Source organism: Pristiophorus japonicus, chromosome 15 (assembly GCF_044704955.1).
Source record: "Pristiophorus japonicus isolate sPriJap1 chromosome 15, sPriJap1.hap1, whole genome shotgun sequence".
In the NCBI taxonomy this organism is placed as follows: domain Eukaryota; kingdom Metazoa; phylum Chordata; class Chondrichthyes; family Pristiophoridae; genus Pristiophorus; species Pristiophorus japonicus.
Window position 1 is genome coordinate 50,198,812 of NC_091991.1, and position 10,045 is coordinate 50,208,856.

The window sequence follows — 10,045 nt, forward strand, 5'->3', positions numbered from 1 at the left end:
TTCTATTGGTTGTGCCGCTTTAACATAACCAAAATTAAAAGGAAATTGAACAAATTAAATCAAAATTCTATTCCCCAGGATGATAAAAACATAAGAACATAAGAAATAGGAGCAGGAGTAGGCCATACGGCTCCTTGAGCCTGTTCTGCCATTTAATACGATCAAGGCTGACATGATCATGTACTCAGGTCCATTCCCCTGCCCACTCTCCATAACCCCGTATTCCCTTATCGTTTAAGAAATTGTCTATTTCTGTCTCAAATTTATTCAATGTCCCAGCTTCCACAGCTCTCTGAGGCAGTGAATTCCAGAGATCCACAACCCTCAGTGAAGAAATTTCTCCTCATCTCAGTTTTAAATGGGCGGCCCCTTATTCTAAGATCATGCCCTCTAGTTCTGGTCTGCCCCATCTGTGGAAACATCCTCTCTGCATCCACCTTGTCAAGCCCCCTCATAATCTTATACGTTTCAATAAGATCATCTCTTATTCTTCTGAATTCCAATGAATAGAGGCCCAACCTACACAACCTTTCCTCATAAGTCAACCCCCTCATCTCTGGAATCAACCTTGTGAACCCTCTCTGAACTGCCTCCAAAGCAAGTATATCCTTTCGTAAATATGGAAACCAAAACTGCACGCAGTATTACAGGTGTGGCTTCCCTGCTTTTATACTCCATCCTCTTTGCAATAAAGGCCAAGATTCCATTGGCCTTCCTGATCACTTGCTGTACCTGCATACTATCCTTTTGGGTTTCATGCACAAGTACCCCCAGGTCCCACTGTACTGCAGCACTTTGCAATCTTTCTCCATTTAAATAATAACTTGCTCTTTGATTTTTTTCTGCCAAAGTGCATGACCTCACACTTTCCGACATTATACTCCATCTGCCAAAGTTCTTGCCCACTCACTGAGCCTGTCTATGTTCTTTTGCAGATTTTTTTGTGTTCTCCTCACACATTGCTTTTCCTCCCATCTTTGTATCATCAGCAAACTTGGCTGTGCTACACACGGTCCCTTCCCCCAAGTCATTAATATAGATTGTAAATAGTTGGGGTCCCAGCACTGATCCCTGCGACACCCCACTGGTTACTGATTGCCAACCTGAGAATGAACCATTTATCCCTACTCTCTGTTTTCTGTTAGTTAGCCAATCCTCTATCCATGCTAATATATTACCCCCAACCCCGTGAACTTTTATGTTGTGCAGTAACCTTTTATGTGACACCTTGTCAAATGCCTTCTCGAAGTCCAAATACACACATCCGCTGGTTCCCCTTTATCCACCCTGTTCGTTATATCCTCAAAGAATTCTAGCAAATTTGTCAAACATGACTTCCCCTTCATAAATCCATGCTGACTCTTCCTGACCGAATTTTGCTTTTCCAAATGTCCTGCTACTGCTTCTTTAATAATGGACTCCAACATCTTCCCAACCACAGATGTTAGGCTAACTGGTCTATAGTTTCCTGCTTTTTGTCTGCCTCCTTTTTTAAATAGGGGCATTACATTTGCAGTTTTCCAATCTGCTGGGACTTCCCCAGAACGCTGGGAATTTTGGCAAATTACAACCAATGCATCCACTATCCCTGCCGCTACTTCTCTTAAAACCCTAGGATGCAAGCCATCAAGTCCAGGGGATTTATCTGCCTTTAGTCTCATTATCTTACTGAGTACCACCTCCTTAGTGATTGTGATTGTGTTAAGTTCTTCTCCCCCCATAGCCCCTTGACTATCCACTGTTGGAATATTGTTAGTGTCCTCTACCGTAAAGACTGATACAAAATATTTGTTCACAGTTTCTGCCATCTCCATGTTCCCCATTACTAATTCCCTGGTCTCGTCCTCTAAGGGACCAACATTTACTTTAGCCACTCTTTTCCTTTTTATATACCTATAGAAACTCTTGCTATCTGTTTTTAAATTTCGTGCTAGTTTAGTCTATCGTCCCTATCTTAATCATTTTTTTAAGTCATTCTTTGTTGGCTTTTAAATGCTTCCCAATCTTCTGTCCTCCCACTAGTTTTGGCCAGTGTATGCCCTTGTTTTCAATTGGATACCATCCTTTATTTCTTTAGTTAGCCACGGATGGCTATCTTTTCTCTTATGCCCTTTCTTCCGCACTGGAATATATTTTTCTTAAGAGTTGTGAAATATCTCCTTAAATGTACACCACTGTTCATCAACCATCCTACACTTTAATCTATTTTCCCAGTCCACTCTAGCCAACTCAGCCCTCATACCTTCATAGTCTCCTTTATTTAAGCTTAGTATGCTGGTTAGAGATCCAACTTTCTCGCCTCCATCTCAATTTGAAATGTAATCATGCTATGATCACTCATTCTAAGGGGATTCTGTGTCATTTCACAGGACCAGATCTAAGACAGCCTGTCCCCTGGTTGGTTCCGTTACATACTGCTCAAGGAACCCGTCCCTTATGCATTCTATGAACTCTTCCTCAAGGCTATCAATTATTAAGGATGTCATAGCAGTGCATTTGGAAAGAGGTAATATGATAGGTCCAAGTCAGCATGGATTTGTGAAAGGGAAATCATGCTTGACAAATCTTCTGGAATTTTTTGAGGATGTTTCCAGTAGAGTGGACAAGGCAGAACCAGTTGATGTGGTATATTTGGACTTTCAGAAGGCTTTCGACAAGGTCCCACACAAGAGATTAATGTGCAAAGTTAAAGCACATGGGATTGGGGGTAGTGTGCTGACATGGATTGAGAACTGGTTGTCCGACAGGAAGCAAAGAGTAGGAGTAAATGGGGACTTTTCAGAATGGCAGGCAGTGACTAGTGGGGTACCGCAAGGTTCTGTGCTGGGGCCCCAGCTGTTTACACTGTACATTAATGATTTAGACGAGGGGATTAAATGTAGTATCTCCAAATTTGCGGATGACACTAAGTTGGGTGGCAGTGTGAGCTGCAAGGAGGATTCTATGAGGCTGCAGAGCGACTTAGATAGGTTAGGTGAGTGGGCAAATGCATGGCAGATGAAGTATAATGTGGATAAATGTGAGGTTATCCACTTTGGTGGTAAAAACAGAGAGACAGACTATTATCTGAATGGTGACAGATTAGGAAAAGGGGAGGTGCAACGAGACCTGGGTGTCATGGTACATCAGTCATTGAAGGTTGGCATGCAGGTACAGCAGGCGGTTAAGAAAGCAAATGGCATGTTGGCCTTCATAGCGAGGGGATTTGAGTACAAGGGCAGGGAGGTGTTGCTACAATTGTACAGGGCCTTGGTGAGGCCACACCTGGAGTATTGTGTACAGTTTTGGTCTCCTAACCTGAGGAAGGACATTCTTGCTATTGAGGGAGTGCAGCGAAGGTTCACCAGACTGATTCCCGGGATGGCGGGACTGACCTATCAAGAAAGACTGGATCAACTGGGCTTGTATTCACTGGAGTTCAGAAGAATGAGAGGGGACCTCATAGAAACGTTTAAAATTCTGACGGGGTTAGACAGGTTAGATGCAGGAAGAATGTTCCCAATGTTGGGGAAGTCCAGAACCAGGGGACACAGTCTAAGGATAAGGGGGAAGCCATTTAGGACCGAGATGAGGAGGAATTTCTTCACCCAGAGAGTGGTGAACCTGTGGAATTCTCTACCACAGAAAGTTGTTGAGGCAAATTCACTAAATATATTCAAAAAGGAGTTAGATGAAGTCCTTACTACTAGGGGAATCAAGGGGTATGATGAGAAAGCAGGAATGGGGTACTGAAGTTGCATGTTCAGCCATGAACTCATTGAATGGCGGTGCAGGCTAGAAGGGCCGAATGGCCTACTCCTGCACCTATTTTCTATGTTTCTATGCTACCTTGACCAATTTGATTTGTCCAATCAATATGGAGGTTAAAATCACCCATGATTATTGCTGTTCCCTTTTTACAAGCCCGCACTATTTCCTGGTTTCTGCTCTGACCAACAGAGTTGTTACTGTTAGGGGGCCTATAGACTACACCCATCAATGACTTTTTCCCTTTATTATTCCTTATCTCCACCCAAACCGTTTCAACATCCTGAGCATTTGAGCCAATATCGTTTCTCATTATTGCAATGATTCCATCCTTTATCAATAGAGCTACCCCACCTCCTTTTCCTTTCTGTCTGTCCTTCCGGATTGTCAAATACCCCTGAATATTTACTTTCCAGTCCTGGTCACCTTGCAACCACGTCTCTGTAATGGCTATCAGATCATACCCATTTGTCTCAATTTGTGTCGTCAACTCATCTATTTTGTTACAAATGCTACGTGCCTTTAAAATTTGGTTTTTTTACTCTTTTTTCCTGCTTGTTTCCTCTCTCCTTCAAAATCACTTTCTTTATTTTTGCTTTCTAATTCCAGTTTTACTCCCCTCCCTACTAAATCTATTTTCAGGTTCCCATCCCCCTGCCAAGCTAGTTTAAACCCTCCCCAACAGCACTAGCAAACTCTCCACTCCCCCGGGCGAAGATATTGGTCCCGGCTCTGTTGAGGTGCAACCCATCCGGCTTGTACAGGTCCCACCTCCCCAGAAGCAATCCCAATGCCTCAGGAAACTAAAGCCCTTCCGCCTGCACCATCTCTCCAGCCACGTATTCGTGATTATACACTGCAGTCGTTCCGATGCCCACCGAACGCGGAAGGCCTCAAGCATCCGATTGTTAGCTCCTGTTAATTAAATGAATGTAAACAAATTGTATTGATTTGTTTCATAGAAATAAATACAGCTAAAATAACTGATTCAAAACAAAGTTTTCAAAGGTTGTTTACAATACAAGCCATAATTTGCATCAACTTGTGTTTTATTCTAAACCTGGTGTAGAATATTGTATTAAGTTACCCTGATGAATACCAAGCATGTCTCAGCTGTTTAAAATCTCAGTAAAGTATCCAATTCATTACAAATCAGCAACTCGTCTAAACCTCCACTAAATAAACAAACCAAAATAAAACCCCAATGACATACAGGAGTTCTGGTTGTGGCGATGTGGCACATTTATTTTTGATCAGCCAAATGTCTGACAGGTGTGAAAAATCCATTACCATGTTTAGGAATTTCCAAACCAAACTGCTGAGAAATCCACACCAGCAGGTTTTCTGCTTGTATACTCTCTTCTGTAGAGGCATACAACACGTAGCCAAGTCCAGGAAGCTCGTCAACAGATTGGCAAGAGCCCAGACTTTGAGACCCTCATATGTGAGCATGGATACTGATGGAGTTTAACAAAGTAACAAGCTAAGACAGAGCACTGGTTACGTTTCCAGCTGCTGTCTAGCTAGGACCATCTTACCTGCAAAGACATTGGCTTGCAGGAATATCTGGAATTGAGTAGGAAAAGTCCCACAGGTCTCCCCTCCAAATTCCAAAAGTGATCCAGGTTGACTGGTCAACCATTAGCAGTGCCCTTTAGCTCAGTTATCAGATTACTGGGTCTGTCATTCAGGGTTGATCTGATCCTGAACTTCCATTGGTACACATGTTTCCATTGACCCTAAACATATTGCTGAACTTTCCCTTGGGGGACAGTCACTAATAGGCAATTAACAACTGACAAGCACAGGTTTGAGTCCTTGCCAGGAGACAGCACATATCAATGGCTGCGTGGTGTCGAAATCTCGACTCTCAATATAAGACTCTGACACAATCAGCTCTGGTAGATGTTCCTTTGATAAGTTTTACTTGCAGCAAGGAAGAGTCTCGCTCAGTCAAAGGCTAAGCGAAGACTCCCACAGTGGTACAAATTTACAATATCTTTATACAGTAGAACAAACAAGTTATGGTTCCATCATGTGTATCGGTTCTGCCCTTGCGGTCAGCAAATACAGATAAAGAGTTCTCCAATTTAATTAGTACCACATCCTTGTTTGAGTCTTTACATATCTGTACAACCTTTATCTAGTCCTTTTAAAGTTTAGCATAGCAACAGGTTATTAGTAGTACAGGGGAGTACAATGGGTAGTACTTATTCCAACATGACATTCTTTCTGTTATCTGGTGGTTAAGCCTCCGGCTGGGTGGGTATATTACCCATCCAGATGGTTCCTGCTTTTCTCAATTAATCAGCTATCAGCAGTTTCAGTCAAGGTTAGCATGTTTATGCAGAAGCAAACTGTTCACTGCAGGGGCTTCTGGGAGGACCGGGACTCCATTTTGTTTCATTGCCAAAGGGTACATGTAACAGGAAATGTAACTTTAAAAGTACATTTCCACATTGGCAAGCACAAAATTCACTCTAAAAAGTAAGAGGTCACAGAAGGTTAGGATGCAAGAGGGTAGAAGTCAAATAAGACAACCCATTAATGTGGGGAAGTGTAAAGTGTTAATTATTTTGTATTATTACATGAAGACAAGTTTTACTGATTGAATTAAGTGAGTCTGATCATAACTGTTGCTCTGTATGTTCACTTGTTGTTAAATAAAAAAGCTGAATGTTTCCTTCTGGCTTTGTCTCACTAAAGTGTAAACAGTCTGCTTACTGAAAGATTGGAGAAGCGCACTCGAGGTCAGTCCAAAAGATTTGATATTCAATTTGTACGTCAAAGGGCAGACACTATTGCATCCCCTGCATTACCCTGTCAATGAGTAGATATTGGACAGTGTCAGTCAACACCAGAATGCTTACGGAAACGACTGATGCCACTGAACCCGAGGAGGTATCTTTGGCAGACAGACACTCATTTATAACACCAGCTCATACTCTGATACTTGCTAGGCAGGTATTATTTAAAGACATCTTTTCAACTGGAGGGCAAGTACAAGTAAGGCTAAGTATCAGTATAGCTCAGTTGGCATCAATCTCACCTCTGAATCAGAAAGCCTCACTCCAGAATTTGAGCACATAACACTTCAGTGCAGTATTCAGGAAATGCTGTATTGATAGAGGTGTCGCCTTTCAGATGAGATGTTAAGTCGAGCCTTCATCTGCCAGCTCAGGTGGATGCAAAAGTTGCCGTGGCACGATTTAAACTAAGAGTTCTATTTAACAACATGCATTTATATGGTGCTTTCAGCATAGAAAAACATCCCAAGATGCTTCACATAGGCAATAAGCAAAAAGAAAATGGACACAGAGCCAAAGAAGGAGATATTAGGAAGGGTGACCAAAAGCCTTGTCAAAGAGGTGGGTTTTAAGGAGGGCCTCAAAAGGAGGAAGGGAAGGTAGAGATTCAAAGAGGTTTAAGGGAGGAAATTCCAAACATGCTGAAGTCACAGCTGCCAATGGTGGGGCAAAAGGAGGGGGGTTGTACAGAAGGCCAGGGTCAGAGGATTGGCGAGTTCAGGGGTGAAATGTAGAGCTGGAGGAGGTTATAGAGATAGGGAGGGGCAAGGACAGGAATTTTAAATTGGAGCTGTTGGGAGACTAGGCGACAAGGAGCAAGGACAGGGGCAATAGGCATACAGAACAAACTCGGGGGCAAATACGTCACCGAGACTGTGAACAGCCTGACATAGAGGCCCGGGAGATGGTGGAATCATTGGCGAGCTATGGAGTTTATGGTGGGGGCCGAAGACTTTAGTCTTCCCAAACGAGAACAACACATAGGCTGTGGAGGGATCAACAGAGATTGTGGAAAGGTAGAGCTGATGTCTTCTGCGTACATATGGAAGCTGACCCCATATCTGCAGATGATGTCGCCAAGAGGCAGCATGTGGATAAGGAATAGGAGCGGGGACAAGGATAGATCCTTATTGTCACTGGTGGTATCTGTGCAGCAGCAGAAGAGAAGCCATTATTGGAGATGTTCTGATTACAATTGGATAGGCAAGAGTGGAACCAAGCAAGGATCGTCCCTCAAAAGATGTATTAACAGAGGAAAAGCTTTGGAGAAGGATGGTCTGGTCGACCATATCAAAGGCTGCAGAGAGGTCGAGGAGGGAAAATCGCATGCTATTTTCCTCCTCCAACTTCCTATTTTCTAAAACATATAAATTACTTGATGTACACTTCAGAGGGAAACCAATGTTTTTTATGATCTAATTAACAGTAACTATTTACAATCTATATTAATGACTTGGAGGAAGGAACCGAGGGTAACGTAGCCAAGTTTGCTGATGATACAAAGATGGGAGGAAAAGCAATGTGTGAGGTGAACACACAAAATTTGCAAAAGCACATAGACAGGGTAAGTTGATTCCAGAGATGAGGGGGTTGACTTATGAGGAAAAGTTGAGTAGGTTGGGCCTCTGCAGAGAGGATGTTCCCACTGATAGGGGAGACTAGAACTAGAGGGCATAATCTTAGAATAAGGGACCATCCATTTAAAACTGAGATGAGGAGAAATTTCTTCTGAGGGTTGTAAATCTGTGGAATTCGCTACCTCAGAGAGCTGTGGAAGTTGGGACAGTGAATAAATTTAAGACAGAAATAGACAGTTTCTTAAACGATAAAGGAATAGGGGGTTATGGGGAGCAGGCAGGGAGGGAGGTGGAGCTGAGTCCATGATCAGATCAGCCATGATCTTATTGAATGGCGGAGCAGGCTCAAGGGGCTGTATGGCCTACTCCTGTTCCTATTTCTTATGTTCTTATGCAATGCAACTCTGATATGGCGACTGCTCATATGTCTTCAATCTTTTAGAGTAATTCAGTTTTCACAGTGTGCAACTTTGTCTTGACAGACTCAAAACATACAACATGGTGCTATCGCATGTTATTAGATAACTAGATTTTACATTCTATCCAATTGGGTGTTCAGATCCAAACTATCCTGTTTTTTTTTTCAAACACTTACTCCTGAGCTATTATCTGGTATAGTAGGCTAAGAAAATGGACACAACGGTGCAATGCATTCCGAGAAAATTACTTTTACAAACCTGCTGGCATGAGTAAATTTTTGAACAATCCTTTGAAAATCTAAGTTTGCACATTGCTCACATATTTCAGAATTAAGATCCTTCATCCCTCCCATAGCAACATTCCCCACACATACAGTAGAGGTCAAATCATTTTGCAAGACAGAACCTCATTTAACACTAAGTTAGCTTCCCCCAACATTTCACATTCCTCAAATAACGGAATATAGGCCAAACTGTGACTACAGAATCACTAACATTCCTCTTAATAACTAGACTCGTTTATTATTAAAACATCTAGCAGTACATTCATTCTCAGCAGCTTTACCTGAGGTTGAAAGCGAACTGTCACACCTGTAAACAAAAAACGCTACACGCCTTTTTCCTTTAAAGAGCGCACGCGTACACACGGTCACAGCTCACAACAAACAAAAGATGTCTCTTCAAACTGTGTGGCCTGCTGTTCTACGGAAGTACTTTTTTTTGGGCCCAACCTTCTTTGCACAAACAAGACAATTGAAAACTCGCTCTCGCTCTCTCACACACACTTGGCAGCAGTTCCGGCTGTAAGCTGCAATCTCCTCTCTGCAGACACACAGCCTCCTGCAGGGAGCAGGCCGGTCGGCCAGCTGGGTCTGGGTCTGGTGCCGGAGTCAGGCTGGCCGCGCGCTGCCCGGGCCAGGTTCCCAATGGAATGCGGCCAGTGGATACACCGCGGCCGCCGCTCGCGCTACTGTTGTAGTTTCGCTGCAATAAATGTGACACGCTGCTCAGCCCTTCACTTCCGGCTCACCCTCAACCCCGGAGACAGAATTGCAGCGGTCGGAGACCAATGTTCCTGTAGCCATTATCAGCCGTTGTTTCTTTGGCTTGCTTGCATCGGGTGTCAGCATTGCCTCAGACTGGATTCCAACCATACCCTCCTGCTTTCGGGTCTGTCTCAGTGGTAGCGGCTGCCGCCGTGACTCAGGAGACTTGAGCACACCATCTGGGCTGTCAGAAGTGCCGCCCTGCGGATGAGACGTTCAACCTCTCAACAACCACCGAGTTGTATCTTCTGGGATCCTCTTGGTTCCTGCTATCCAAAATTAAAACAGAAAATGCAAGCAATACTCAGCAGGTCAGGCAGTATCCGTGGCGAGAGAGACAGTTAACGTTTCAGGTCCATGACCTTTCATCAGAGTTTTGCTATCTAAAATTATTCACTACCTGGTCTGTTTCTATTTCATTTTTCCAACAAATATCCTAATTTAAACGC

General features: G+C 43.3%; 1 protein-coding gene across 4 annotated transcripts in view; it reads right to left on the reverse strand.

Annotated features, from left to right (window-relative positions):
• Window positions 1–9,751, reverse strand: part of borcs5 (BLOC-1 related complex subunit 5) — a 164,844-nt gene extending 155,093 nt beyond the window's left edge. Inside the window, exons 1-2 of one of the 4 annotated variants that reach the window (XM_070900412.1) lie at window positions 9,116–9,747; window positions 4,519–4,662 (exon numbers count right to left, since the gene is read on the reverse strand). The gene's annotated coding sequence lies outside the window, so the exon portion shown is untranslated. Of the gene's footprint in view, window positions 1–4,518; window positions 4,663–9,115 lie in introns of all 4 variants that reach the window. The other 3 variants (XM_070900414.1, XM_070900413.1, XM_070900411.1) reach the window with 3 other exon arrangements.
• Window positions 9,752–10,045: the final 294 nt, after the last annotated feature.